This window comes from Megascapheus bottae, chromosome 1 (assembly GCF_031878675.1).
Source record: "Megascapheus bottae isolate mThoBot1 chromosome 1, mThoBot2.hap1, whole genome shotgun sequence".
Classification (NCBI taxonomy): domain Eukaryota; kingdom Metazoa; phylum Chordata; class Mammalia; order Rodentia; family Geomyidae; genus Megascapheus; species Megascapheus bottae.
In genome coordinates, this window is record NC_143509.1 from 83,857,920 (window position 1) to 83,885,276 (window position 27,357).

Consider the following 27,357-nt stretch of genomic DNA (forward strand, 5'->3'; position numbering starts at 1 on the left):
TGACTGTGAAATCTCATAGTCTAGCTTTGGGCCCTACTTTTTGTGTTATAATGAGTCATTCTAAAGAGTAACACTACTTGTTCTGTTACCAGAGTCTTTCTGTGTGCATATTTTAGCCTCTTTTACAAGGTGTGAATTGAAACCCAACTCGCTGAGAAGTTTTTAATAACCAACCAATTAGGTAATAAGGAAAGATATTCAGAGTGAACATATTACACTGTAATCCCTCTTGCAATGCAGAATACCTTGCATGATGTCTGCAAAAATGTTGCTCAACCTCTGAAAACTAGTTTTTCTCAGTTTCCCAGGGGTGTCTATCTAGTGGATAAAACAGTTGAAATAAAAAGAAGGGCCATTCCGATCTGTATGTTCAGCAACTGTCCCATGGTTTGGTTCTGTTTCTGAATCTCCATCAATGCAATGTGGGTTTTACTACTTCTAGAAGCATGATGCTTCTAGTTCAACCAACTATGAAAGTGTTTGTTTTTGATTAACACTGAGAAAACCAATTGTAAATACTTTATGGGATAAATGAGTACATTTATGAATTTGTGATTTAAAAAACTATAGAAAGTAAAAGAAAAACAATGGATTAGGAACAACCGAGCCACAGACATACTTCCACATTTCCTGGGGTGCTTATTTATAGAGATTTGAGTTTCTGGCTGTTTTTATATCCCTGAGTTTTATTCTTTCTTCACCATTGAGTGAAATAATTTTATCTGATTTTAGAACTCATTACTAGAAAGTGGATGTTATTCTGTTTATGAAAGCCAGGTGAATAAAGAGCTTCTGCATGTCTAATGCGTATATTTTCTATTTTTTCACGGCTCATATGAAGTATAGTAGATTTCTTTGCTAACATGCAGTCATTGAACAATCTCCTAGATATAGTATTTTCTTTTGTAAATGCTTTGACAAATGAATAGAAAGCAAATATTCATAGCACGTATTTTCTCATCTTAGTCTCAATAATGGCATGCTATTCCGTGAGCTATTCCTCAAATAATGAAGTTATTTCCTGTTACTTTCCAGGTGCACCCTAAAAAAGTATACTTTCTATCACAAGCAGTGGTTAGTGTTCTCACAAAATCCCCACATAAAATTAGATAATCTAGAAACATTTTATTATCCTGCACAAAGCACATTATTTTTTCCATCTTTTTAAAATTGTAATTAATAGAAGGGTTACATTATATTCATCAGACAGAAGGTGCATTACTTCACAAACACTGATACCCCTTCTCATGTTTTTGTCCCCATTTCCCTCCCTCCCATCCCCTCCCCTCATCTTGTTTTCCCCCATTCCCTGTCCTATTTCAAATACACAAATAAGCATATATACAATATGTCAGATAACAAGGTAAGATACTATAACAATATGAAAACAGCCAAGGGGCAACAAATGAGATGAGAAATAACATAGTATATTAAGAACAACAATCAGACATTATATATGGTTCTTGTTTCCATATCCTGGAGGTCCTTTCATTTAGCCTCATCCTATATTCCTCAATGTATCTAGGTTTTGCCCTATTGTATACCTCTGCTAGGTGAGTCCAAGGTTTGTACTGATTATGACAAATGAGGGAACCCATTGAGCCTATGTTCCTTTGAGTCTGACTTACTTCATTTAATATAATTTTTTTCTGAGTTTTTCCATTTCCTTACAAATGGGGCCATGCATTCTTTCTAATGGCAGCATATAATTCCACTGTGTATAAATAGCACATCTTGTTAATCCAATCATTTACTGAGGGGCATCTGGGTTGGTTCCATATCTTTGCTATGGTTAATAGCAATGCACATTATTTTTGAAAGTCCATTTAGACTTGGATTGATAATTAGACTCCATATTCCCCATCTTCATATTTGAGTGTGAAAATATTCATTTACTCAGATTAACTAAGTATATAAACAGGTTTTCCTCTGCACCCAAGGCAATTATTTTGCTATTGGTAAAATAGAGTATAACAAGCTGTATCATTTCTGAGGCACGCAATATAGTTAATATTACCCATTGGTTACAAATGGCAAAATCAACCATCCCTGTATACCCATAGCATAAGCACTGTAGAGCTTTCTTTTGTCGCATTAAGAAAGGCACTTTTAAATGTAATTGGTGAAAATGCAATATTTGTGATTGAATTCTGACTTCCAGTGTGCTATGCAATTGAAGTTTTTAACTGTTTGGATTCTGTATACCAATATCTTGTAGCTGAGCATTACACAAATGATTGAGATGACACAGCCGTCTGTGGTACTAAGCAATGGATTAAAAGTCTGAAAAAGGCTGAAAGGTTTGTTAAATTTCTATCTGACACTAGAATCCCTTTTCCAGCCCCACTAATCTTTTTTCAAATAGAAGGTAAATCCTCTGGTAGAGATTGCAGAATTTATTTACTTTAGAATCAGTTATCTTCCTAGAAACCCCTTTGGCTTCTCCTTCAATTGAGCCATAGAACCACATATGAAAAGAATAGGATTTTACCATGGGTGGGCTCTTTCTGTTTTGGTAATCATCTCTCCTATGCCTCATATGTTTATGTAATCTAGACCTATACAGTATCTTTTGTTTTGTTTCCTCACAATAAGTTTCACATGACCTCATGATATTGCTTCTAATCCTATCACTTGTTTTTCTTTATAAATTAGTAAATTTGGTCAATATTTCAATTGAACTGCTGAATTCAATTCTATTTCTAAACAGTAATACATTTCAATTCATTAATCAGGACTTTTTTAGCTTGCTAAACTAAGATAACTTCAGTAGTTCATTGTGTTGACTTAACCCTGAAACTTATAGTATATTGTTTAAACTTTTAACTTATTTTCAGTGATATTTCTTATACCCTTTTTCCAATGAGAAAATTTCATGTGCATTTTCATCCTTTCTATATGATTGAACACTTAGAACTATAGATTTATATTTGTGGGTATCACATCCCCATTACAACTTAAATTTTCCTCTCACAAACTAGGAAACAGTGCTTAATGCCTATAATTCTAGCTACATGGTAGGTTGAGAGATGAAAAGTCTCCATTTCAGGCTGTTCAAGGTATACCAGTCTGTCGGTGTCCACCTTAGTGTAAAAGTCAGTCACAGTGGTGCACACCTATCTTCCTAGCAATGCCAGGAAGCCTCAAGTAGGTGGATGACAGTCCAGGTGTGTGCCAAGTCAAGACTTAAGATCTTATCTTGAAAATAACCAGCAGAAAAAAGGGTTGAAAGTGTATCTCAGTAGTAGATTGTTTGACTAGATGCTTGAAGTCCTAAGACCAAAGCCTCCTACTGTCATTTTTTTTTCCTATTTAGTCATATGCTGCATAGTGATTTAAAAAGTAGATCAGGAAACATATCATTATCTACCTCAAATCAGTTTGAAGTTATGGAATCAGTTATTATACAATATTAAACTGTTATCAAATGTATCCATTAATTTCTAGTTTCATTTAGAAAACATATAATGTAACTTTAGTTTGATTTTGATTAATTTTTTTAAATTATCAAACCCAAAACTTCATGTTTGTTAGCCAAGCACTTTACCACTTGAGCCACACTCACAGTACATTTCTTTCTTCATTATTTTGCTATATGAGCAGTGTAGCTAACAGTTCCTCTTAACTATAATGTCCAACAGAGCTGGGATCGCAGGCATGAAAGACCTTTGCAAGTGTACCAATTGAGATGGAATCTCATTAACTTCCCTGGTGGCCTTTGAAATGCTTTGCCAAGTCCACCACTCAAGAAACTGTTATTACAGGTATGAGCTTCTGAGCCTGGCCTGGATTTTTATTCCTAACCCAAGAAAAATGACAGTGAGAAAAAAAGAACTAATATACTACAATGGCAACTATAATTACTGATCTTATAAAGTTGCCTGTGGTGCACTGTATTTCTACTGTCAGCATGCACATAACAAACAAGGCATACACTGTAGTTCATAAATAGACAAATGTTCTCTCAAAAGATTGTGACAGCTTCAAGAAAGAAAATAATCAGTCATGTTTTAATCAAGATTTTAACAAATCTATTATAAACAATACTAATTGCCTCATGATTTTTATTTTAAAAACATTAAAATTGTAATACATATGCTAAAAATTCAAATATATCTATAAAAATGTGGCATCTATAGATAAAATATAGATAGAATAAAATATCAATCATTTACTTTGTGAAAAATGATTTTCAGTTATGAAACTAACCACTTTATTTATGTGAAACCAAATTTTAGAAATCCCTGAGATTTGCAAATTTTGCTTTTAAGTTTGACCCACAAAGAAATGAATATTTGTATTTGCAAGTTATGCTAACTTAAAATTTTCTTAGAATAGAGATAATTGTTCTAAGATATTCAGTGAGTTTAGATAGCTCAACAATCCTTTCACTTACTGTCAAAATTGACCTGTCGTGCAAAGTACTCTTTGAATTTTCTCTTATGAACAAGTTTAGGGATAGAAACTGGAAATCATGGAAATAAAAAAAGAAAAAATTCCATCTAGGAGTCCTTTATTCTAGTGTCACCAGGAATTTGAAGTTTGTTTGCATCACAAGTTATTTCTAGACGGAGACACCTTAGCTAGTCATCTGTGGGCATATTTCCATTAGAAGGGGCTTCTCTTCTTTCATGAGTAGTTTTCTAAAGAAGACAAAGGTAAGACCTTATTCATCAACTTGCTCTGCACATGGGTCACAGAAACTCAAGGCAAAAATAAGTAAATAAATAAAGAAATAAATAAATAAAGGTAAGCGGCCACAGAATACACCACAACCTACATTTTGCAAATGCTATAATAGATAAACCAAACTGATCTTAGTATTTTACTAAAATATATATGAAGTAAAACTGTTGCATTACTCTAAAGTCTACAAGACAAATAGAAACAAGGTCATTTCCAACAGAAATCCTTCTGAAAAGATACACTAAATATTTAATAGTGGTTTTTTTAATATTATTCCGCAATAATCACAGTGATATATTCTATGTGAGTTTTCTTTTATTTCTACTCAATACGAGTGGGTGATAGTCTACCAAAATGCAATTCAGGGGTAAAAAAAATCTATGGGCAAATTAAAATATGACCCAGGAGTAACACTATTTTGTCTGGATTCAAGTTTGTGATCTGAGATATCATGATAGAGATGAGCTACTTGTGTTTCAGGCTATTCCCTGAGAATTATTTATTTATTTCCTTCCATCTGAAATGAAAGAAGAATTGGGAAACTGGGAGATCATATTCTTCTATTGGTTCAGAAGTTCAGTGATTCTGTGATATTCATTAAAAATGTTATAATGAATAACTGAAAATTGGCTCATTATATTTCATTCTATCTTAGGGGAAAAAATGGTCCTCTTGAATTCTTGGAAGCCAAACATCTCTTTAGTGACTGTGATTAGCACACGTTTCTTGGTTAAAAGAAATTCAGAAAGCTTTAGCAAATAAATTTCTATAACTATTGCAATGTTAAATATAAAATCATTTTATGTTGTACTTATATGTTCAATCAATTTTGAAGTAATCTCTGAAACACAGATTCATGCCTTCAGAGTATGCAGCATATTACTACTTCTAAATCACTTCAGGTTTCTTTTAACCTTTCTTTATACTAGCACTCTCAAGACTCAAGGAAATGAGATTCATTTTTTTCTTTTGACATAGTGTGCATGTATGTGCACCAGAGTCATCTCATTATATCCCAGACAAGGAATTGCTTTTTTTTTTTCTGGGAACAGTAATTCAAGATGTAGTCATGTAAAGTACTAAAGAGAGCACTGCCTGTATTCTTTCTTTTTGTCATGAAAATGCATAAATCAACTTTCCTCCAACTTTATGGTATATCCCATAAAAGAGAATCACCCATAGCTACTAAGCTATTTACTTTAATACTGCTTTGGCCATGATGACAAAAATACTCATTAGACCACCAAATTGAAACACAGACATAGCTTGAACTCGACAAACAAACACAAAATATATGATGGACAGAATTGGTATCTAATGTTCAGTATTGAAGTACTACAATTATGAGCTTATTATGTGCATACTATTTGTATTTTGAATACTAACTTATTATGTGAAGGTTGTTTGGTAAATATTTGTTAGCATAGGATACATGTTCTTTTTCAAATAATGGCTGCAGAAATGTCTGAGAAATCTAATGTTTCCTGCAAACTCTATACTCTTGGAATTTAGCAGTACTGTAAAGATTTATTTTATCATATAATTTTTGTGGTTGAAAACAATAATACAACTAGGCTATGTAGTGGATTTTGCCAAGCACCTTAACTTGATAATACTCAATCAATTATTGATTTCAGATTTTTCATACTCATATCAACCCGCCTTTGCTGAATTCAGACTAATTTCACAATCAAAATAACACTTTTCCATGTAGTATTGATTCAAAAAGATAGAAAATCCAGGCATTTAGTACCTGTGATCCAAAGGATAAATAAACTGTAGTTATCATAACAAATAAGATGTATCCTCTGGCATAGCTGTTTATGCTTGGAAGCCTAGGAGCAATGGATTGAATACAGAGCACATTAGTCTTTATCAGGGAAAGTTATCGAAGGTTAATATCTCAATCATTCCAATAAAAATTTCCCATCACCTGCCATTCTTAAAATTTGTTTTGCCTTACAGAAAATTTTGAATTATACTTTGAATTACTAGTGAAAGAAATAGATATGATGCTATTTGTCTAATCTAAAAGATCATTCATAGCAATGGGAAGGAAGTCTCCAAAAGATTTCATTAAGGCCAGAGATATAGATAGGTAATGTTTTGAGTAAATTTTTCAATTACCTCTTTCATTTTTTTTTTTAATTTTCTTTCTTTACTTTTCTTTTTTGTCAGTCTTGGGTCCTGAAATCTGGGCCTGGGCACTGTCCCTGAGCTCTTCAACTCAAGGTTAGGGCTCTACTACTTGAGCCTCAGAGCCACTTCCCATTTTCTGGTGGTTAATTGAAGATAAGTCTCTCAACAGACTTTTGTGCCCAAGCTGGTTTGAACCACAATCCTCAGATTTCAGCCTCCTGACTATCTAGGATTATAGGCATGGGCTGTATTCTTTTTCTTTTGTATTGTATTTTATTTGGGGGGTAATGTACAGTGGAGTTACAGTAACATTTGTCAGGTAGTGGATACATTACATTGGGATCTGATGTTTGTTTGTTTTAATTTTTCACCCTCCCTCCTTCTATACATTTGGCCCCTTTATGTTCCTGTAACATTCTTCTATCAGTCTAGTTAATCACTTTTAAAGTCTGACCCCCAAAATAGCACTCAGTGATAACTTCTTAGATCATATTATTCTCTTTTATCCCTATTTACTTCCCTAGTTTCCTGATTTCCACCCTCTCCCTCCCCTCAAGTCTTCATTCAAGCTCTTACATTCCAGCTGATATATCCAGGCAGAAATGAGTGTGAAAAGAGTAGCCACCTAATCAAGAAATATTTGCAGAAATGGGAATTTCATTAATTTTTCAAAAGACATGTTTATATGAAAATTTGAAAGTGGTATATTTACGCAGAACATAATTTTGAAAACTATACACTAGAATTTCCTTTAAAATTATGTTTATGTTGTAACCATTGAATTTATTTCTGTTGTTACTTCATGTGCACTCAAATGTACACAAGTCAAAAATGGGATTTCTTTTATGTCAAATAATGTTTTCTTTTGGACAGCAAAGAAAGAAAAAAATTATCCTCTCAACTAATTAAGAACAAAGACGTATTCGGGGAAAAAAAAAGACATCCTAACAAATATTTAGATAATAGTGGCTTGTAGTGAATCCAACTTTTTCAGGAATTAAATAGTTTGTTGTATGGAAAGAAAATACAAATTTTATATGGAAAAGAAATTATCTATAAAAGGATACCTTACTCAGAAGCACTTTTTTCTGTCTAAATTGATAGTGGAGAGTATCGATTGTATTAAGTGTGGAAAATTATCACTATAATTCTACAGTACCACTGGACACTCTTGGCTTATAACTGTACCTACTCAGGTGACTGAAATGTAAGGATCACTATTCAAACCCATTTTGGACAAGAAAGGCTGTGAGACTTTACTCACCAATTAACAACCAAAAAGCAGGAGATAGTGAGGGAAAAAAAAGCTAAAGGACAATATTTAGGTCCTCAGTTTACACTCCAGCATAGACAAATAAAACTACATATAAAAAGCATATACAAAAAATAAAAGTACTTACAAAAATAAAAAACAAGAAAAGGCAAGGCAAGGCAAGACAAGGGAAGGCACCCCTAGTGGCAAGGCAATGCAAGATAATAGGCCCCCTAGAAGCAAGGCAAGGCAAGGCAAGGTGCCCCACAGCAACAAGACAAGACAAGGAAAGGCAAGGTAAGTAAGACAAGGAAAGGCGCCCCATAGCAGCAAGGCAAGTCAAGGCAACCCCTAGCTGAAAGGCAAATCAAGGTAAGGCAAGTTGCCCCCTAACGGCAAGGCAAGGCAAGGCAAGGCAAGGCAAGGCAAGGCAAGGCAAGGCAAGTTGCCCCCTATTGGCAAAGAAAGGCAAGGCGGCCCCTAACGGCAAGTTAAGGCAAAGCTCTCCCTAGCAGTTAGGCAATGCAGTGCAAGGCGCCCTCTAGCTTCAAGGAAAAGGCAATGCAAGTCGCTCCCTAGCGGCTAGGCAAGGCAAGGCAAGGAAAAGAAGGGAAGGAGCCAATCAGCAACAAGGCAATTCAAGATAACCGACCCTATAGCAGCAAGTCAAAGTGTCACCAGCGTCTAGGAAAGGCAAGGCAAGGGAAGGCAAGACAATGGAAGGGGCACCCTAGTTTCAAGGTGAGAAAACGGAATGCCCCCCCAGCGGCAAAGTAAGGCAAACAAGACAAGCCGCAAGGAAACACAATGCAATGTGAGGCGCCGCCTAGCTCAAGGAAAGAAAAGGGAATGCAAGGTGCCCCTAGAGATCAAGGCCCAGGACTGGCAAAAAAAAAAAAAAAAAGAATAGTAAAAATGTGTTTAAATGACATATATAAAGTAATATACAGAAGGTAGTGCTTTGGCTCATTATGGTAGAGAACTAGCTGAGGAGATCAGAGACAGTACCCAGGCCCACAACCAAAAGAAAAATTTATGAAGTAACATACATTAAAACAGTGAATTAAGGGGCTGGGAGTTTGGCCTAACGGTAGAGTGCTTGCCTAGCATGCACGAAGGCCTAGGTTCTATTCCTCAGTACCACATACATAGAAAAAAGCCAGCTGTGGTGCTGTAGCTCAAGTGGTGGAGTTCTAGCTTTGAGAAAGCCCAAGGACAGTGCTCAGGCCGTGAGCTCAAGGCCCAGGACTGTCAAAACAAAAAACAAAAAACAAAAACAAAAACAAAAACAGTGAGTGAAGGTATAGACATCTTGATTATGTCTAGATATTAAAATAAGCTTTATTTTGATGATAAATATAAGCAGTAGAAGATTGATAGTAATTATGCTTATTAAAATTGAGGCTTTTAATGTTTCTGGGATATATTGATGTTTCATGTAGTTTTTATTTTTTTTATTTCAATGTATAGAGGGGTTACAGTTATATTCGCCAGGTAGAAGGTGCATTACTTCTCACACATTGATATCCCTCCTTATATTTTTGTCCCCATTTACCTCTCCCCATACTCTCCCCTCCTTTTTCCCCTCCTATTTCAAATAAACAGCAAACATCTATATAATATACCAGGTAACAAAGTGGGATACTGTCACAATATGAGATTAACCAAAGGGCAACACAAGAGAAGAGAAAAAAACATAATGCATAAAGAATAACAGTCACTTATAATTAAATTCTTATTTCCATATCCTGGAAGTCCATTAATTTGGCCTCATCCTATATGGCCTTATGTATCTAGGGTTTGAGCTATTGTAATCCTCTGCAAGAAGAGTTCTAGATGTGTACTAATTATTACAGATGAGCCTATGTTCCTTTGACTTTTATTTACAGTCAACCTATCTAAATACAGCAAAGAAAAAACATCTCTAGGGGAAAACTTGGTGATTGTTTGCATATTCAACAAACAACATAGCTCAGACAAAGAGCCTATCTTGCCCTTCCCTACTCAGCTGGATCTGTTATGGTAACATTCATCACCCTAAAATGTTTTGTTGACTTTACACTATAGACAGAGATAAACATATAGAATATATTTTTTTGTTGTTTTGGGCTTTTTAAATTCACCATAATGTGTATTTTCCATGTTGTAAATAGTAATTCATTACATATATATATATATATATCATAATCTATAGATTCTGCAATTTATAATCATTTGTGTGGTTTTCACTGGTCTTGGAATTAAACTCAGGGGGCTTTTTTGCTCAAGGCTAGCACACCACCACTTAGAGCCACAGCTCCACTTCTGGCATTTTGGGTGGAAATTGTAGACATGAGTGTCATACACTAATCTTAGCTAGCTTTAAACTGCTATCCTCTGATCTCAGCATTATGAGTTGCTGGAATTTACAGGCATGAACCACTGGCACCAAGTCGGTCTGTCTGTCTACATATATATAATAATCATATGTTTTTTATTCCTATATGAAATATATGCTTTTAAATCTCAAAATATTCTTCTGGTAAAATTTGTATGTTAAATTCCAATGGATACCAAGTAGGCTACTTTATTTTTTTGTAACCTGTTTACTAGAATTTAAGCCAGGGAGAACCTCAGGCATTGTTAGAAAGGTGCACTCCTGTCCCCAAGCTTACATTGATTTCTTTGCAGTTGACAAATGGAAATGGCCAGAAGGGAAATATGAGAGAGAAAGAAAGGGAAATATACAATCAATTTTTTAATTGGTAGAGTCAAGTTCTTAGTATTCAAATTAGCAAGCAGAATATGAACTAGTGATTAACCCCTCCTTACTGATTATAGGTAAGACTTTCAGAGAAACACTGGATGAATGTGAAGACTTTTTTTTTTGCATAAGTGCAAGGTAGCTTTAACAAAACTTCTATTACTATGTAACATGAAAATAGGCCATTACAGTATTGTGATTAAGAAATTAATGGTGGAATTCAGACCAAACATTCTGATGTGTGAGTTAAATGAACAATTTTTTTTTGCATTTAATTAAAAGAAACAATCACAAATCCAGAGAAAGAAGGTTCAAAACTGTACCTGATCAAGGAATAAGAATATTGTCAAATGAGGAAATGGAGGAGGAAAAATATGGTTATAAAATTTAATGCATATCCTACAAAATTAAGAAAATCTAAGGAAAATTAGGAGGAATGGAGGAGAATGATGAAAATGGTGATGTGGCTGTGAATCATAGCTCACATCAGTAATCCTAGCTACTCAGAAGGCTGAGATCTGAGGATTGCACTTCAAAACTAGCCCAGGAACTAAGATCCATGAGATATCATCTCTAATGAACCACTAGAAAACTAGAAGTGTCACTGTGGCTCAAGGGAGAAGGTGGTAGCCTGGAGCTGAAGAGCTTAGAGATATAGCACCCAGGCCCAGAGTTCTTGCCCAAGACAAGAAAAAAAATGCTGCTGCAGATCAACATACATTGAACTCATAAATGGCTTTCTGGATTGATAAACCCTTCTACAATGACTGAAAGATAAGAAAGAAAATGAAAAAAGTAAAAGAAGGAAACTGCCGAACATGAAATCAATACTCAAGATCTGAGAGGGAAAATATAAAAAATATAAATACTCAAAGTCAGACTAAGTGCCTGGGCTGAATTTTACTTTTAAAACTCATTTTTATAACTTCAAACACTATGAGCCATCTTTTCATTATTAGTGTCACTTCTTACAATGTTTATTTTGACACAAAAAGAGCTTAGCCAGAAGTTTTTGGAATGATCAAAATTAAGAACATGATCTTAATTTTTGTTGGCCCAGATATCAGCTTTAACACTTCAAACACTCTTTAAAAATATCTCACACAGTATCAAAAATAACTTTCCTTAGCCACAAAGAAATCCAAGGCTCTGTCAGTCAGCAAGCCCATATGTAAGCAAGAAAGAAATTGACTGCTTGGTTTACATGGCAACCTACAGATCAAAGCAAAATAAATAAATAGCATTGGGTTGACTAAGCTTCTATTTCTTTGGAAATAAACACTAAGTATAATCTCTTTGAAATGAAAGACAAGACACTATCTGTAGTAGAAAGAGATAGAAATTAACAGTTGCTAATAAAGAGAAATTATAATATTTTAATGCAGAACACTAATATTTAATTGAAACTATACCTCTACCACTGTATATATTGGTAGGCTAATATACAGTTTTTTGAACTCTATTGAAGGAATCCAAACATTGTAATGCATACATAGTTTAGACTTTCAAACTCAGATTAAACATATGTAATATAAAAGAGTGTATTGTTTATTTTCAACATGTTCTTTATTATTTACTTATTTATTGCCAGTCATGGGGCTTGAACTCTGGGCACTCTTCTTTTTATACATTTTTTAAATTTTTTATTGTAATTAACAGAATGGTTACATTATATTCGCCAGATAGAAGGTGCATTCCTTAATCATCATTGCTACCCCTTCTCATGTCTTTGCCCCAATTTCCCTCCACCACCCATCCCTTCATCTTGTTTTCCCTTCCCTATTCTATTTCACATAAACATATATACAGTATATCAGATAACAAGGTAAGTTACTGTAACAATATGAGATAACCAAGGGACAGCAAAAGAGATGAGAAATAACATAGTACATTAAGAACAACAGTCACACCTTATATGGTTCTTGTGTCTATATCCTGGAGGTCCTTTCATTTAGCCTCATCCTATATGGCCTTATGTATCTAGGTTTTGCCCTATTGTAAACCTCTGCGAGAAGGGTCCAAGGTTTATACTAATTATGACAAATGAGAGAAACTATTGAGCTTATGTTCCTTTAAGTCTGGCTTACTTCACTTAATATGATTTTTTCTAAGTCTTTCCATTTCCTAACAAATGGGGCAATGTCATTCTTTCTGACAGCAGCATAGAATTCCATTGTGTACAAATACCACATCTTGTTGATCCACTCATCAACTGAGGGGCATCTGGGTTGGTTCCATTTCTTTGCTATGGCAAATAGTGCTGCAATGAACATCGTTGTGTTAGTGGATTTAGTATGTCCTCGTTTCTGGACAATAGGGTAAATGCCTAGTAATGGAATTGCTGAGTAATAGGGGAGATCTATGGTTAGTCTTTTGAGGAACCACCATACTGTTTTCCATACTGGTTGAAGGAGTTTGCACTCCCACCAACAGTGTAGTAGTGATCCCTCCTGGCCACATCCCTGCAAGCATCTGTTGTTATTAGATTGCTTGATTATGGCCATTCTAACTGGAGCGAGTTGGAATCTCAGAGTTGTTTTGATTTGCATTTCTTTTATGGCCAGAGATATTGAGCATTTCTTCATGTGTCTATAAGCGATTGAAGAAAGCCCAAACCTTGAGGAAAACCCATGGACACAGTGCTTAGGCCCTGAGCTCAAGCCCAGGACTGGCAAAAAAAAAAAAATCAGTGGCTTACACAGACACTGTTCTTGAACTTTTTCAAGGCTAGCACTTTACCACTTGAGCCACTGCACCGCTTCAAGCTTTTTCTGTGAATGTGGTAGTGAGAAATTAAACTCTGGGCTTCATGCATGCTAGGTGAACACCATACCACTAGGCTATGCTCCCAGCCCCTTCCTCATGCTCTTCATACAGTAGCATATACATTTAAGATTTAGTTGAAATAAAACAACAAACTAAGATGTTAACAACTGCCATAGATTTTTTACTGAGAAATCATTGTCTTTTTTTTAACAAGTTCACAGTATTTTTTCTACATTATAAATGTTATATAAATATACATATATATATACATATATATATACGTATGGTTTAATCTCTACATTGATTTGAGTTTCCCATCACTGATTTTCATATTCACAAATTTTTCTTCCTTTCTCTCTTTCTTTTATTATTATTATTTTTTGTTGTTGTTGTTATTGGTTGTGGGGTTGGACTCTGGGTCTTGGGGTTTTCCCTGAGCTCTTTAGCTTAAGGCCACCACCCTACCCCATGAGCCACAGTGCCACTTCCATTTTGCTGGTGGTTAATTAGAAATTAAAGTCTCATGGACTTTAGTGCACAGACTGTCTTTGAACCTTTATCCTCCGAACTCAGCCCCCTGAGTAGCTAGGATTATAGCTGTGAGCCACCTCGCACAGCTTTTTTCTTCCTTTCTTCAGGCTTCAAGTTAAGTCTTTTTAGATTTTTCATTTTTATAAAGGAAAAATGAAAGTGTCTTCACTCCTTTGAGAACTAATTTCAAAGGAGTTGTAAAATATGTTGGAAATGAACTTTACAACATTGTGGAAGGGTAGTTTGGAGTGCACAAAAGGGGAAGAAAAATGAGGGAGGAGTTAACAAAGTTTAGCAAGAAGTGTACTTACTACCTTCAGTACATAACTATAATCCCTCTGTGCATCACCTTGAAGATAAAATTAAATTTTAAAAAAGGCAACTCTCCAAAAGTGAGTTAAATAGCAAGTATAAATAAATAAATAGGCCATATTTAGATATGGACTTTATAATAGATAGTTTAAGCTGTTCTAAACCATATATATTTATTTAACTTGAGCAATACTTTTTATTCCTTTAAATTATTATTTTTATATAGTTATACAAAGGCTTTCCAGTTCAACATGTCATTTTATAGCTATAATGCATTTTAACCAATGACACCATTTGTCTTAACCCTGATCATCCCCTATACTGGTTTGAATATGAGGAATATTCTTACACCATCCCACTCTCAATTTATCTCTCCCTCTACCCATATCTTCCTCCCCACTCAGACAACACATATGGAATAACTTTTTGTGGTGCTTAAGCTTTGGTTCTTCCTCCTTCATTCTCTGGGATTCTTTGATCAAATGTAATTTCTACATGAATTTTACCTAAAGTGTTCTAACAATTCTTTCATATGGAGTTAAAAATAAACAGAAAATAAAGTTGAAAAACAGTGTGACTGCCCCTATAGTGGGCTCAAATTGAATTAGAAGCAATCAGTTATGGAGGAAAACATCATACAGAAAAATACTTACATCATTTTTATCATTTTTATTACTATAATTTAGCTTATATTTTTCGAATATGTTTAGCTCTTTGGAAATAGGAAGCATAGCCTTTTCCAGTATTTCAAAGCCAATAATAATACATGACTAGATAAATTATAGATGTTTACAATATATAATCAAACTATGTTGCCATTAATGAATCTGAATAAAGAAAGACATTTTATACCCTCAATACATTTTAGAACAGCTTGGTTAAGTAAGCAGTCTGACAGAGGTCTTATGTTGGGGAGAAGGAACATGTAGACTGAGGGATTAGTCAGGAGGAAAAGTGTGTTATGGTGTGATATGGTGGTGGTGGTGTTGGTGGTGGTGTGTGTGTAGCTGAGTGTATGTCTACTCCTTTTACTTAGGAGCTGATGTAGGAGTTGTAGGGCAAATCACATAAGTGTTTGAAATAGAGCTAAATTGTCCTATACTTTAATAACAAATATTTTCAAAACAGTGTCCTGATTTTTCTATGCTAAACACATTATTCACTGAAACATCCTAACTGAGTCATTATTAGGCCTGTGTGGAATATGAAATATTACTTTTCAGAAGAGAAATATATTGATTTTATACAATTTCTTAGAGTTAAAAATGCTACATGATTAAAAAGTCATCAAATTCATTCCAAATTGTAACTCAGCCTTTCTCATAGGGAATGAAAAACTAGAGTGACACAGACATTTTTACTGTATGGCAAGTAAAATCTTGGGGTGCCTATTTGTTCTTTGATGAAAAAAATATATAGCTCATTATATTTTGATGTAGTATTAAATACAAGGAAAAAACATGAAAGAACATTTAAAATTGAATTTATATAGGCCATATTAGTATCTTGTGAATATGCTATTATGGCTGCTTTCTAATCTGTATAAAATACTTTTAAGTAGTTGTTCAAAGAGATTTGAATTCAGTAGGTTGGGTTTTGAAAACAATACAGCTTGATCAATACCATCCCTTTGGTCTTCCTCCCCCATCTCTCCCAACCCTATTCATTCTCTCCATTTTCCTAGTTCTGTTTTCACATATATAAATTCAGTGTTATATCTGCATATTCTAACCCTTTCTCTCTTTATTTTTCCTCTTGACCACACCCCACTCTACCTGAAGTGGATTCTCAGTGTTGTCTGAATTTGCATGGCCAGAGAGTTAAACATTTCTCATGTCTATTGGTCATTTTTGCTTTTCCTTCTGTGAAGTTTCTATTTTGCTTCTTTGTCCATTTATTAATTGGATTATTATTTGAGAGTTCAGTTTTTTAAGCATGTACATACTCTAAGCTTCATTATTTTAAACTATATATCTATGTCTATATATGTGTCATAGGATAAAAATAACTTTTAAGCTGTACATTTCTATGAGTTTTGAAAAATATACGATGATATCACTAAGAAGATAATGAAGATAAAAAATATGTTCATCATCCAAAGAGAGTTCTTCTTATCCCTTTCTAGTTCATCCCACTCACAGCTTCAAATAGATTTCCCTCTGTGGTTTGTCTTTTTCTGGAACATCAGTAGATTCAAATTTTACAAGAAACAGATTTTTCTTTCTAGACTCTTCATGTTGTAATACATTGGAAATTTGTCCATATTGTAGATCATTCTTCTTAAAATTCTATTGTGTGAATTCATTACATATATATTCAAACTTTCTGATCACAATTTGACGGACTATTTGTTAAGAGTTTGGGGTAGCAAGGCATTGATGATTCGTGCCAATAATCCTAGCTACTCAGGAGGCTGACATATGAAAGATTGCTGTTTAAAGCCATCCCAGACAAGAAAGTCCATGAGCCTCTTAATCACAGAAAAATCTGGAATTGATGCTCTGGTGCAAGAGTAGAGTGCTAGCATTGAGCAACAAGAAGCCCAGACATATTATCCAGTCCCAGAGTTTGGAGTAACAATGTGTAAATCTAATATAACTACTTGCTTACAATCAATATGTACTTATTCCCTTGATTTTTTGCTGTTTATTTTTTCTCTTGGGAGAATATGTCATAGTAAAATTGCTTAATCTACAAGACTAACTTCAAAGGAAACTACCACATTGTTTTAGAATACTAACTTCAGTATTTTGCACAAAGAAAAAGTATTAACCTATAGTAATACTAACAGTGACAGTGATTCACATAATAGAAATGGTAGAATCTTACTGAACTCCTGTTCATCATTTCCCATATAACAACATTATGCTAAGGATCTGTCCCATTATAATTCATTGTATCAACACAGCAATTCATGAGGTAGGCACTGTTATCATTATCTCCATTTCTAATATGAGGGTAGTAGCACCAAAAAGTACCAGTTCACTTGGCCAAAATTTCTCAGCCCACAATGGTACATCTAATATCCAAACTTAGATAATTTGATTTCAGTAATATTTCCTTTAAAGACGGTAGTCTCTTGTCTCTCCATAGTTACGTAGAGAAACTTTAGAGTTGGTTATGCTAAAGAAAAATTGTGTATTTCTAAAAATTACATTCTTAAGGATGGTGCTTAAATACATCTTGAACAGAACATAAACTGAAAATGTTTCCCTCCAAGTGCTTGAGGGAAAAAAATCCATTTAGTATATACAGTTCCTATGTACTTGTTGTCTTATTTTGTCTACACTTACACAATTTCTGTTCAAATTGGAATGTACTCTGCAAATCAATGTGTGATTTAGATTGAATATAAAAGAGCTACATTTATAATTATAAAGGAAAATCTCTTAAAGGAGAACACAGACTGAATCACCATTAAAAAATCAAAATTCTATTTAATCTGAGGCAAAAAATGGAATATGATAATTTCCTTAGATAAAAATAGAATAAGAAAAGACTGAAATGATTTGAAGAAATATGCCTTATTTGTATTTTTCTAAAAACTGTGCATGAAAATTTATCTGTATTGAAGAAACTATTACTATTTAAAATTATTTGTGTATTTTTTTCATATATTTTTATTGTAATTAATAGAAGGGTTACATTGTATTCACCAGATAGAAGGTGCATTAATTCACATACATTGATACCCTTTCTCATGTCTTGGTCCCCATTTCCCTCCACTCAACCCTCACCCATCATCTTGTTTTCCCCCTTCCCTATCCAATTTCAAATAATCAAATATAAATGTATCCAATATGTCAGATAAAAAAGTGAGATACTGTAACAATATGAGATAACCAAGGGACAACAAAAGAGATGAGAGATAACATAGTACATTAAGGACAACAATCACTCATTATATGGCTTTTGATTCTATATACTAGAGGTCCTTTCATTTAGTGTCTTACTATATGGCCTTATGTATCTAGGTTTTGCTCTATTGCAAATCTCTGCTAGGAGAGCCCAAGTTTTCTACTGATTATGATAAATGAGGGAAACCATTGAGCCTATGTTCCTTTGAGTCTGACTTACTTCACTTAATATGATTTTTTTCTAAGTCTTTCCATTTCCTTACAAATGGGGTGATGTCATTCTTTCTGACAGCAGCATAGAATTCCATTGTGTATAAATACCACATCTTGTTGATCCACTCAACAACTGAGGGACATCTGGGTTATTTCCATTTCTTTGTTATGGTAAATAGTACTGCAATGAACATCGTTGTGCTAGTGGATTTAGTATGTCCTTGTTTCTGGACAATTGGGTAAATGCCTAGTAGTGGAATTGTTGGGTCATAGGGGAGCTCTATGTTTAGTCTTTTGAGGAACTGCCATACTGCTTTCCATAGTGGTTGAACGAGTTTGCACTCCCACCATCAGTGTAGTAGTGATCCCTCCTGGCCTCATCCTCTCCAACGTCTGTTGTTACTAGTTTTCTTGATCCTGGACATTCTAACTGGAGTGAGGTAGAATGTTAGAGTTGTTTTGATTTGCATTTCTTTTATGACCAGAGATGTTGAGTATTTCTTCATGTGTCTATAGGCCATTTTTTCATATATTTTTATTGTAATTAATAGAAGGGTTACATGATATTTGCCAGATAGATGGTGCATTAATTCCCATACATTGATACCCTTTCACATGTCTTGGACCCCATTTCCCTCCCTCCCACCCCCACCCCTCATCTTGTTTTCCCCCATTCCCTATCCAATTTCAAATAAACAAATACAAATATATCAAAATATATCAGGTAACACAGTGAGATGCTGTAACAATATGAGATAACCAAGGGACAGAAAAAGAGATGAGAGATAACATAGTACCTTAAGAACAACAATCATTCATTATATGGCTTATGTTTCTATATCCTAGAGATATTTTCATTTAGCGTCATATGGCCTTTTGTCTCAAGGTTTTGCTCTATTGCAAATCTCTGCTAGGAGAGCCCAAGGTTTCTACTGATTATGACAAAGGAGGGAAACCATTGAGCCTAAGTTCCTTTGAGTCTGGCTTACTTCACTTAATATGCTCTTTTCTAAGTCTTTCCATTTCCTAACAAATGGGGCAATGTCATTCTTTCTGATAGCAGCATAGAATTCCATTGTGTACAAATACCACATCTTGTTGATCTATTCATCAGCTGAGGGACATCTAGGTTGGTTCCATATCTTTGCTATGGTAAATAGTGCTGCAATGACCATAATTGTGCTAGTGGATTTAGTATGTCTTTGTTTCTGGATGATTGGGTAAATGCCAAGTAGTGGAATTGCTGGGTCATAGGGGAGCTCTATGTTTAGCCTGTTGAGGAACTGCCATATTGCTTTCCATAGTGGTTGAACGAGTTTGCACTCCCACCAACAGTGTAGTAGTGATCCCTCCTGGCCACATCCCCTCCAGCATCTGTTATTATTCGTTTTCCTGATCCTGGCCATTCTAACCTGAGTGAGGTGGAATCTTAGAGTTGTTTTGATTTGCATTTCTTTTATGACCAGAGATGTTGAGCTTTTCTTCATGTGTCTATAGGCCATTTTTGTTTCTTCTTCAGAGAAGACTCTCTTTAAGTCTGGCCCATCTTTTAATGGGATGGTTGTTACTTTGGAAATTAGTTTTGGATTGATTCAATTTTTTGAGCTGTTGAGATATTTTAGATATGAGGCCTTTGTCTGTTGTATGGTTGGTGAAGATCTTCTCCCATTCTGTAGGCTTCCTAATTATTTTACTTTTTATTTTCATTTATTGTTATGGAAAAAAAAATGACTATGGCCTATTTTTGATAGTTTACACTTATCAACTTAATTTTTCTACCCTTGCTCTGAAACACTAGATGGTTTTTCTGTTATTTGTTGAACAGGGAGAAAAATACAATGATACTACTTCTATCAGATCTTGTTGTGACATATTTTCTGGAGATAAATATAAGAGAAGCTAAAATTTAAAAAAGTGATAGTTACATGTTTATAAGGGGTCTGTGGCATGTGTTTATGAATTTTACTTCTATATTGCAGTACATTAAAAAATATATTATTTCTTCTGTCAAAATTTTCTTTATAAATTGTCAATGTATAGTTGCTTATTAAAAATTCAGAGAGGGGCCGGGAGTTTGGCCTAGTGGTAGAGTGCTCGCCTAGTATGCATGAAGACCCAAATCTGATTCCTCAGTACCACATACATAGAAAAAAGCCTGAACTTTTGCTAAGGCTCAGGTGATAGAAATCTAGCCCAGGACTGGCACAAAAGAAAAATTCTGAGAGAAATCATTAATGCATACAATACACAATGGATATCTAGACCAAATTCTACAAAATATGAAGATACTTATCAATTCATGCTGGGTACTAAATTAAGCAACAGATAAGGGATTCTCTGTCCAGAATTCTATAAAACTCTCTAATTTTTAACTCATTTCAAGATGATTAATATGGAAAGGGCTATAATGTAGAATTAGATAAAAACCTATAGAGTTAACTGAGGCTTCAAAGTCGTGGACATCATTTCCAATGCATTATGATTGTCAGGCTTCTGATCTGTATAATTCAAACTTCAAGTCCCCTTGACTGCACGTCACATGTGTGTGTGTGTGTGTGTGTGTGTGTGTGTGTGTGTGTGAAAGAGAAAGAGAGACAGACAGACAGACAGACAAAGAAAAAGAGAAAGATCCTTCACTTCTGTTTTCCTTAGTCATGGCTTTTGTATAGATTTTATCTACTTAAATATTTATATTTATCTTGGCTGGTTTGTATTTCTTGCTTTTGTTCCAGGCATAATAATCTGGATATTCCAACGACATAATCCTAAATCTTGTAGAAAATTGACCCATAAAGATGTTTCAGGAATTTTTTTACTTTCTGTACACCAGAGATTTTTAAGCATTTTGTTCTTATTTTCATAATGATTATTCTGAAGTAGTTTTGCTAATCTTAGGAGTAGGCTGATTAAAATTTACATTAAAATTATTATACATTATTAAAGATCATTTTCTAGTAAGTTCCTTTAAAGTATCTTTCTTTTTATTATCTACTATAAATGAATATATAAAATGTTCATTACATATAGGAAAGTGGGGGGAAATAGCATATGCATCTTCTAAGGCAGACACTGTTTAACATAGGCTGTTTATGGGTTTTGAAGTGATCACAGTCCCTCTAAACTCCTATAATCTAAACTTATTGTTAGTACTCACACACAATTTCCACCTCTAAAAGAAAAAGGTTTACTATTAGGTGAAATGGAACATAATTCTATGAGCCTAGGCAGAATTAGTAGTCTCAGAACATGTCTTTATCTGCTGACTTTTTCAAGTTTTACTTTTTCTCAGTTTCATGTGCTATGCTTTTCACCTTCTTCGCTTCTTTAGAATATAATGTCATCCTCTTATTTAATGCTATTTTGCTCATTTCCTTTCAGTCTCTCTTTTTGTACTTTATGTCATTTTCTTAGTATATTTTACTAGCAATTTTAAGAGTTAAGATCTGACTCAAAGCATATCCACAGAACTACAGTAAGTATTTCTGATATCACATTCTCATCATATTTTTAGAAGTTGAATACTTAAATTTGTCTAGGAAGTTACATACTATAAAACATTTTCCAGGGGTGGTGGGAGGGAAATGGGGACCAGGACATCAGAAAGGGTATCAATGTTTGTGAAGTAATGCACCCTCTATCTGGTGAATATAATGTAACCCTTCTATTAATTACAATAAAAATATGTGGAAAAAAAACATTTGCTCCTTGGGGAGTGGTGTGCTGGGAAGTAACATGTGTGGGATGCTCTATGCTTCTTCATAAAAAAGACAAAGAATAACTTGAAAATGAATTCCAAGACTTTAAATTTGTGTTTTGATGGCTTCTGTTCTAATAACAGCTCCATGGTTATATTGTTCACCAATAAATGAATGACTGGTGGCTAATTTACATTCACTTAAGGAAGTTACAGAAAATGCAGAATGGTATGGAAATGAAGATTCAGCCTAATCAAGGTCATATTTCATCTGACCAATTCCAAATTACTCCTATGGAGGGGTCTAATAAATAATATTGCATGTAATTAATGTGAGGGCAATCAAATTCATCTAGGAAAAAGCACAGTGTCTCACTCATCTTTTCTAACTCAGACATATCTGATAATTCCTTTTTCATATAAAATATATATGTCAGTTAATTTTATTTAAACTACATTTATACTTAATATTTAAAATATACTTATTTATATACATAGGCAATTATATTTTATGCAATGTCTGTACCACAAAGCAATCAGTAATCAACCTACTTAAAATGTAACTTTAGAAATATACTTAAAGTAGAGCTATTTCAACTAATTGAAAATGGGTCCAAAATGACATATGTATACAGAAACAAAACTCTCCAAAATCCATATATTTAGTTCACTCTCACTGACCACCAATCCACAAGGAAGACCTGGCTATTTTCAGAATACTAATGTGCCTTAATGTAGACTGGTTGAGAATGAAAGCCAGCAGGAACCTGCTCATCACACATTTCCAGTAAATCTTTACTGGTTTTCACATGATAGCTGTTCTTCCCCCCTTTTTTTCATAAAAATATAGTAGACACTGAATCTTTTGGTGGCCTACTGTTAAAGAAAAATTAACACTACTGGTTTTGATCAGTGGTGATTCAGACATAAACCCAGATATCGTGGCAGCTGACCAAGGCACAATTTTGGTGCCAGCAGCATAATTCATATGTACATTTCTCAGGATAGAAAATAGAAGATCACCTAGGAGGAGCAACCACCCGGGATCTATTTATCCAGAGTGGAATCTTCAGATTCTTCCTATAAACCTTGTGATACTGTAAAACTGTCTCTTCAATTTTCACACTTCACAAAAGTGTGAGTGGAATTTAACATACTGCTATTTCCTATGAATATTTACACTTTAATGTGAAAGCAAAGATTGTCAATGCATAGCACAAAGTTTTCTTAGGAATAAAAAATAAAATATTTTGACAGGCCTTTAGAGCTTTGATTTCCAGGGAGGTTTACAGTCCCATTTCCTTCAGAAGAGGTTGAGTCAAGCTGATTTTAATTCCCATTCATTTCTACACAAACTTTTGGTCTCTGAATGGCAAAATCAGTAAAATCAATATGTTTAAAGTGATTGTTTATGTTGCTTTTCAAATGTTATATATTGGTTTCTTAGATTTTATGTCTTTACTACACTCCATACATTAATTTCAGGTTTTATTAGACAGTTGAGTACAGTCAATATTTCTCTTAAACACTCTAACAATATAGTAGTTAAGGTATACATTAGTAAAAATATACTAACATAATTATACTAATTGATGATGCATAACAAAGATAACAGTTTGAGTTTAAGGCAGCACAATAAAAACAGGAATCTTGTTAAGTGCAGGGGTGGAGTGTAATGGTGTCATGCCTATAAATAACAATATGGGGCGGGTAGGGGCTCATGGAGCTTGAACTCAGCCTGGGCACAGTCCCTGAGCTCTTCAGCTCAAGGCTACCAACTTACCCTGGAGCTAAGCCCCACTTCCCATTTTCTAGGGGTTAATTGGAGATAAGAATCTCAGATCCTTTTGTGCCTGGGCTGGCTTTGAACCAGGATCCTCAGATCTCAACCTCCTGAGTAACTAGGCTGGCTTAGTTACTGCAATTTTTATCATCAGATTTCCTTGACAAAGTTTTGCAGCATTTTACTTATACATTTTCCTTGTTATTTTACTACCTAATCATTTTAGACCCCATAAAACACCAAAACTATTGTTTGTTTTTATTCTTGATGTAGTTGAGCTTCCTGTCCAGTTAAAATATATTTAGTTGAGTCATCAAGTATACTAAGATAGCATATTTGTTATTTTCAAAAACCTAATGTTGATAATAGAGACATATATATTTAAGGCAGAATATACACAATTTATTTATAAGATAATTTGGTAGAAGGAGATATAACATATCATAATATTACATCATAAATGATGTCAAGTAAATGAAATAACTTAAGTAACTTAAAGTAATGCATTATTGTTTTCTGCACTGCAACTTCAGGTTAGAGGAAAGCTATCCGTCAACATTGGCATTGTCATTTCTCTGCTGAGTTCTTAAAATAAAGTATAAATGTTAGTGTTAAGCTTTTACCTTTCATACTTATCTCAAAGTGCTTTTCCATTTGGAGTTAAAAATATATCACAGTATTCTATAGGTTTAGTCTTGTATCTTTTTTTTTTACATCTACAAGCATTTATATATCTTTTTTATATAACTTGAAACACTAAATGTGCATGCAATATACTGCTTTTTCTCCATATAAGAAGGATTGAACTTTCAGAAAGATTCCCTACTGGCTTTAATTGAATTGAAAAAAATACAGAAAGATGTCAGAAAAGTGAATATTTGATAGAAATGTTATTGCAAAAGCTTTCTTAAGGATAGTTAATATGAAGTATAAAATAGCACCAGAGGAAAGGATATAAATATGAAGGTAAGGAGTACAAAAGGAATGATATGCCTATATCAATACCAGTGAACTATAAAATGTTTGTTTTTTCTCAAGCATCAATATTAAAATTTAACTTTTCATTGTATAATAAATATACACAAACATGTATGTACTCATATACATGTTTGTTATAGGTTATATAATATATGTTATATAGAAAACATTACATATATGTGTGTATATGTTATATATATTATATATGTATATATATGTTCATCATTAAGCCAATGGTAACCATTCAGTGTAATGACTCCAATTCTTGATTTAAAAGATGGATTTTCATATATGGAGAGTATGATAACTTGGACTCAAGATCAAGTGGGTCTGTCCACTCCTAGATCATAGTTCCATAGATATGTGGTTTTGGTAAAAATTTCATCTCTCAGTGTAATTCTTGCTTCCTATCTTAGTCAAATCATAAAACTTATGAAAACATAAAATCACAATGATGATCACGATTATCATCAAAAAGAATGTCAACAGATACAAACACAAAAATTGACCACAGTAAAATAGACCTGAGATTCCTTTAATGGCAGTCTCTGGGTAGAGGGCCAATAGAGCTAGAACAGTTGCCATAAGTCTCTTATGGCCCCACAAACTGATCAGAACAATTCACAAGGTTAATCATACCCAAGGGGTGGTCAAGTAGACTCTAGTTCAACAGAGTAGAATTTCCAAAAGCCACACATAATCTGAGCGTTGGGACTGAGGAAAACTATTACAGTTATCTTCATAAACTATTCCATAAGCGCCTCTGTAGAACACACTGTACTGGTGGGTAAACATCCATACTCCTATATAGTAGCATTGATGACACTTTTGTGTTCCTCAAATACCACAGAAGCCGTACATGATAAGGAAAAGAATGTATTTGGTGTGGTGTACTATTTATTTTATTGGTTAAAATACAAGTGAAAGGGGCCGGGAGTTTGGCCTAGTGGTTAAAGTGCTTGCCTAGCATGCATGAAGACCTGGGTTCGATTCCTCGGTACCACATACATAGAAAAAAAGTCAGAAGTGGTGCTGAGGCTCAAGTGGTAGAGCTCTAGCCTTGAGAAAGTCCAAGGACAGTGCTCAGGCCCTGAGCTCAAGCCCAGGACTGGCAAAAAAAAAAAAATACAAATGAAAGTTTTGCACTTACATGGACTGAAGATTCTGTAGATTACCCTTAACCAGAAAATTAAATTGAATATAGCCTTCTTATATGAAGGTTGACTTCCATATCTTTCTCTATATAAGCATTTTAATTGCTACTGTCAAAGATAAAATTAGCTATTTGTTCTCATTCTAAAAATGCAGAATTCACTGAATCCTGAAACACCTGTTTTAGGTAGGAAAAACAATTTTATTTATGGAGTTAATTAAAAGAAACCATATGGCATACAAAGCAGTGTATATGTTAGCCTCATAAATATTTATATTGAAGTTCTGACAGACAGCTTCAATTTTGTGTCAATACAATCATATTTTCAAAGTCATATTAGAAAGTCATTGGAAACTTTCTGTACTCCAGATGTAGCATTTTGAATGTTACCATGAGAAGATAGAAAGACTGGAGCTTTCTAAAGTTAGTCCTGTAGCAAATACTCTATTTATGAAGAACTTCAGTTTATATTTGGCAAACTCAGTTGCTTCATGAACATTCATTGGGAAGGAACTCTTGTATCATTAGGTCTCATAGTCTCCTTTTTAGGATGCACCATCCAGGAAAATGATTGGAAAAACGTTGGTTCCTTCCTAACAATTCCTCTGTCGTGAACCAACCCTCATAAGAAAACCTTTGTGGTAAATTTAAAATTCCTCCAGGTAAAAATACACAAAAAGAAAGATTCTGAGAATGATGTTCATTAGTTTAAAACTGATCCATTGCTATCCTTTAATATATAGTGTCTCTAGTTTCTAGGTTTTCTTGGGACTTACAAAAGCAACATCAAGTCAGTAAATGATTAAGTACATTAAATGAACAATTTTATAGTTTTACTTCATACAGCCACAGCACAGAGTGCTTTAAACACTAACATCTCACACCCTGGAGGTGGAACTTATGATATGCAGCCAGACACACCTTGTGATGCTTCCAATTGAGGTGATTCTAAGTAAGAGGTGCTTGCTGAATGCATTTAGCATGTGTCTGGTTAGCTATTAAGTGCATGGCCACTTGTCAACACTTTACTTCCCTATGTGATAATGTCTGGCTTCTTTGTCTCAATCTTCCTTGGAACTGGTAGCATTTTTTCATTTTTCTCAGAATCGATTTTATGACCTTCATGTCAGTGGACTACAAGATGCTAACCTCCCCTTTTCATTAGTCTTTCTTACTAAACTTGTCCATTCGAGCCACACAAGCCCTCCTTACCTTTAAATACATATCTACACAACTTTGTTCCTTTTTAT

The 27,357-nt window shown here is 34.2% G+C and overlaps 1 long non-coding RNA gene across 1 annotated transcript in view; it reads right to left on the reverse strand.

Moving 5' to 3' along the window:
• Positions 1–4,517: 4,517 nt before the first annotated feature.
• Positions 4,518–27,357, reverse strand: part of LOC150069543 (uncharacterized) — a 69,908-nt gene continuing 47,068 nt past the window's right edge. The window contains exons 2-3 of the long non-coding RNA XR_016538055.1: positions 6,440–6,521; positions 4,518–4,643 (exon numbers count right to left, since the gene is read on the reverse strand). This is a non-coding gene — a long non-coding RNA (uncharacterized LOC150069543). The remainder of the gene's footprint in view (positions 4,644–6,439; positions 6,522–27,357) is intronic.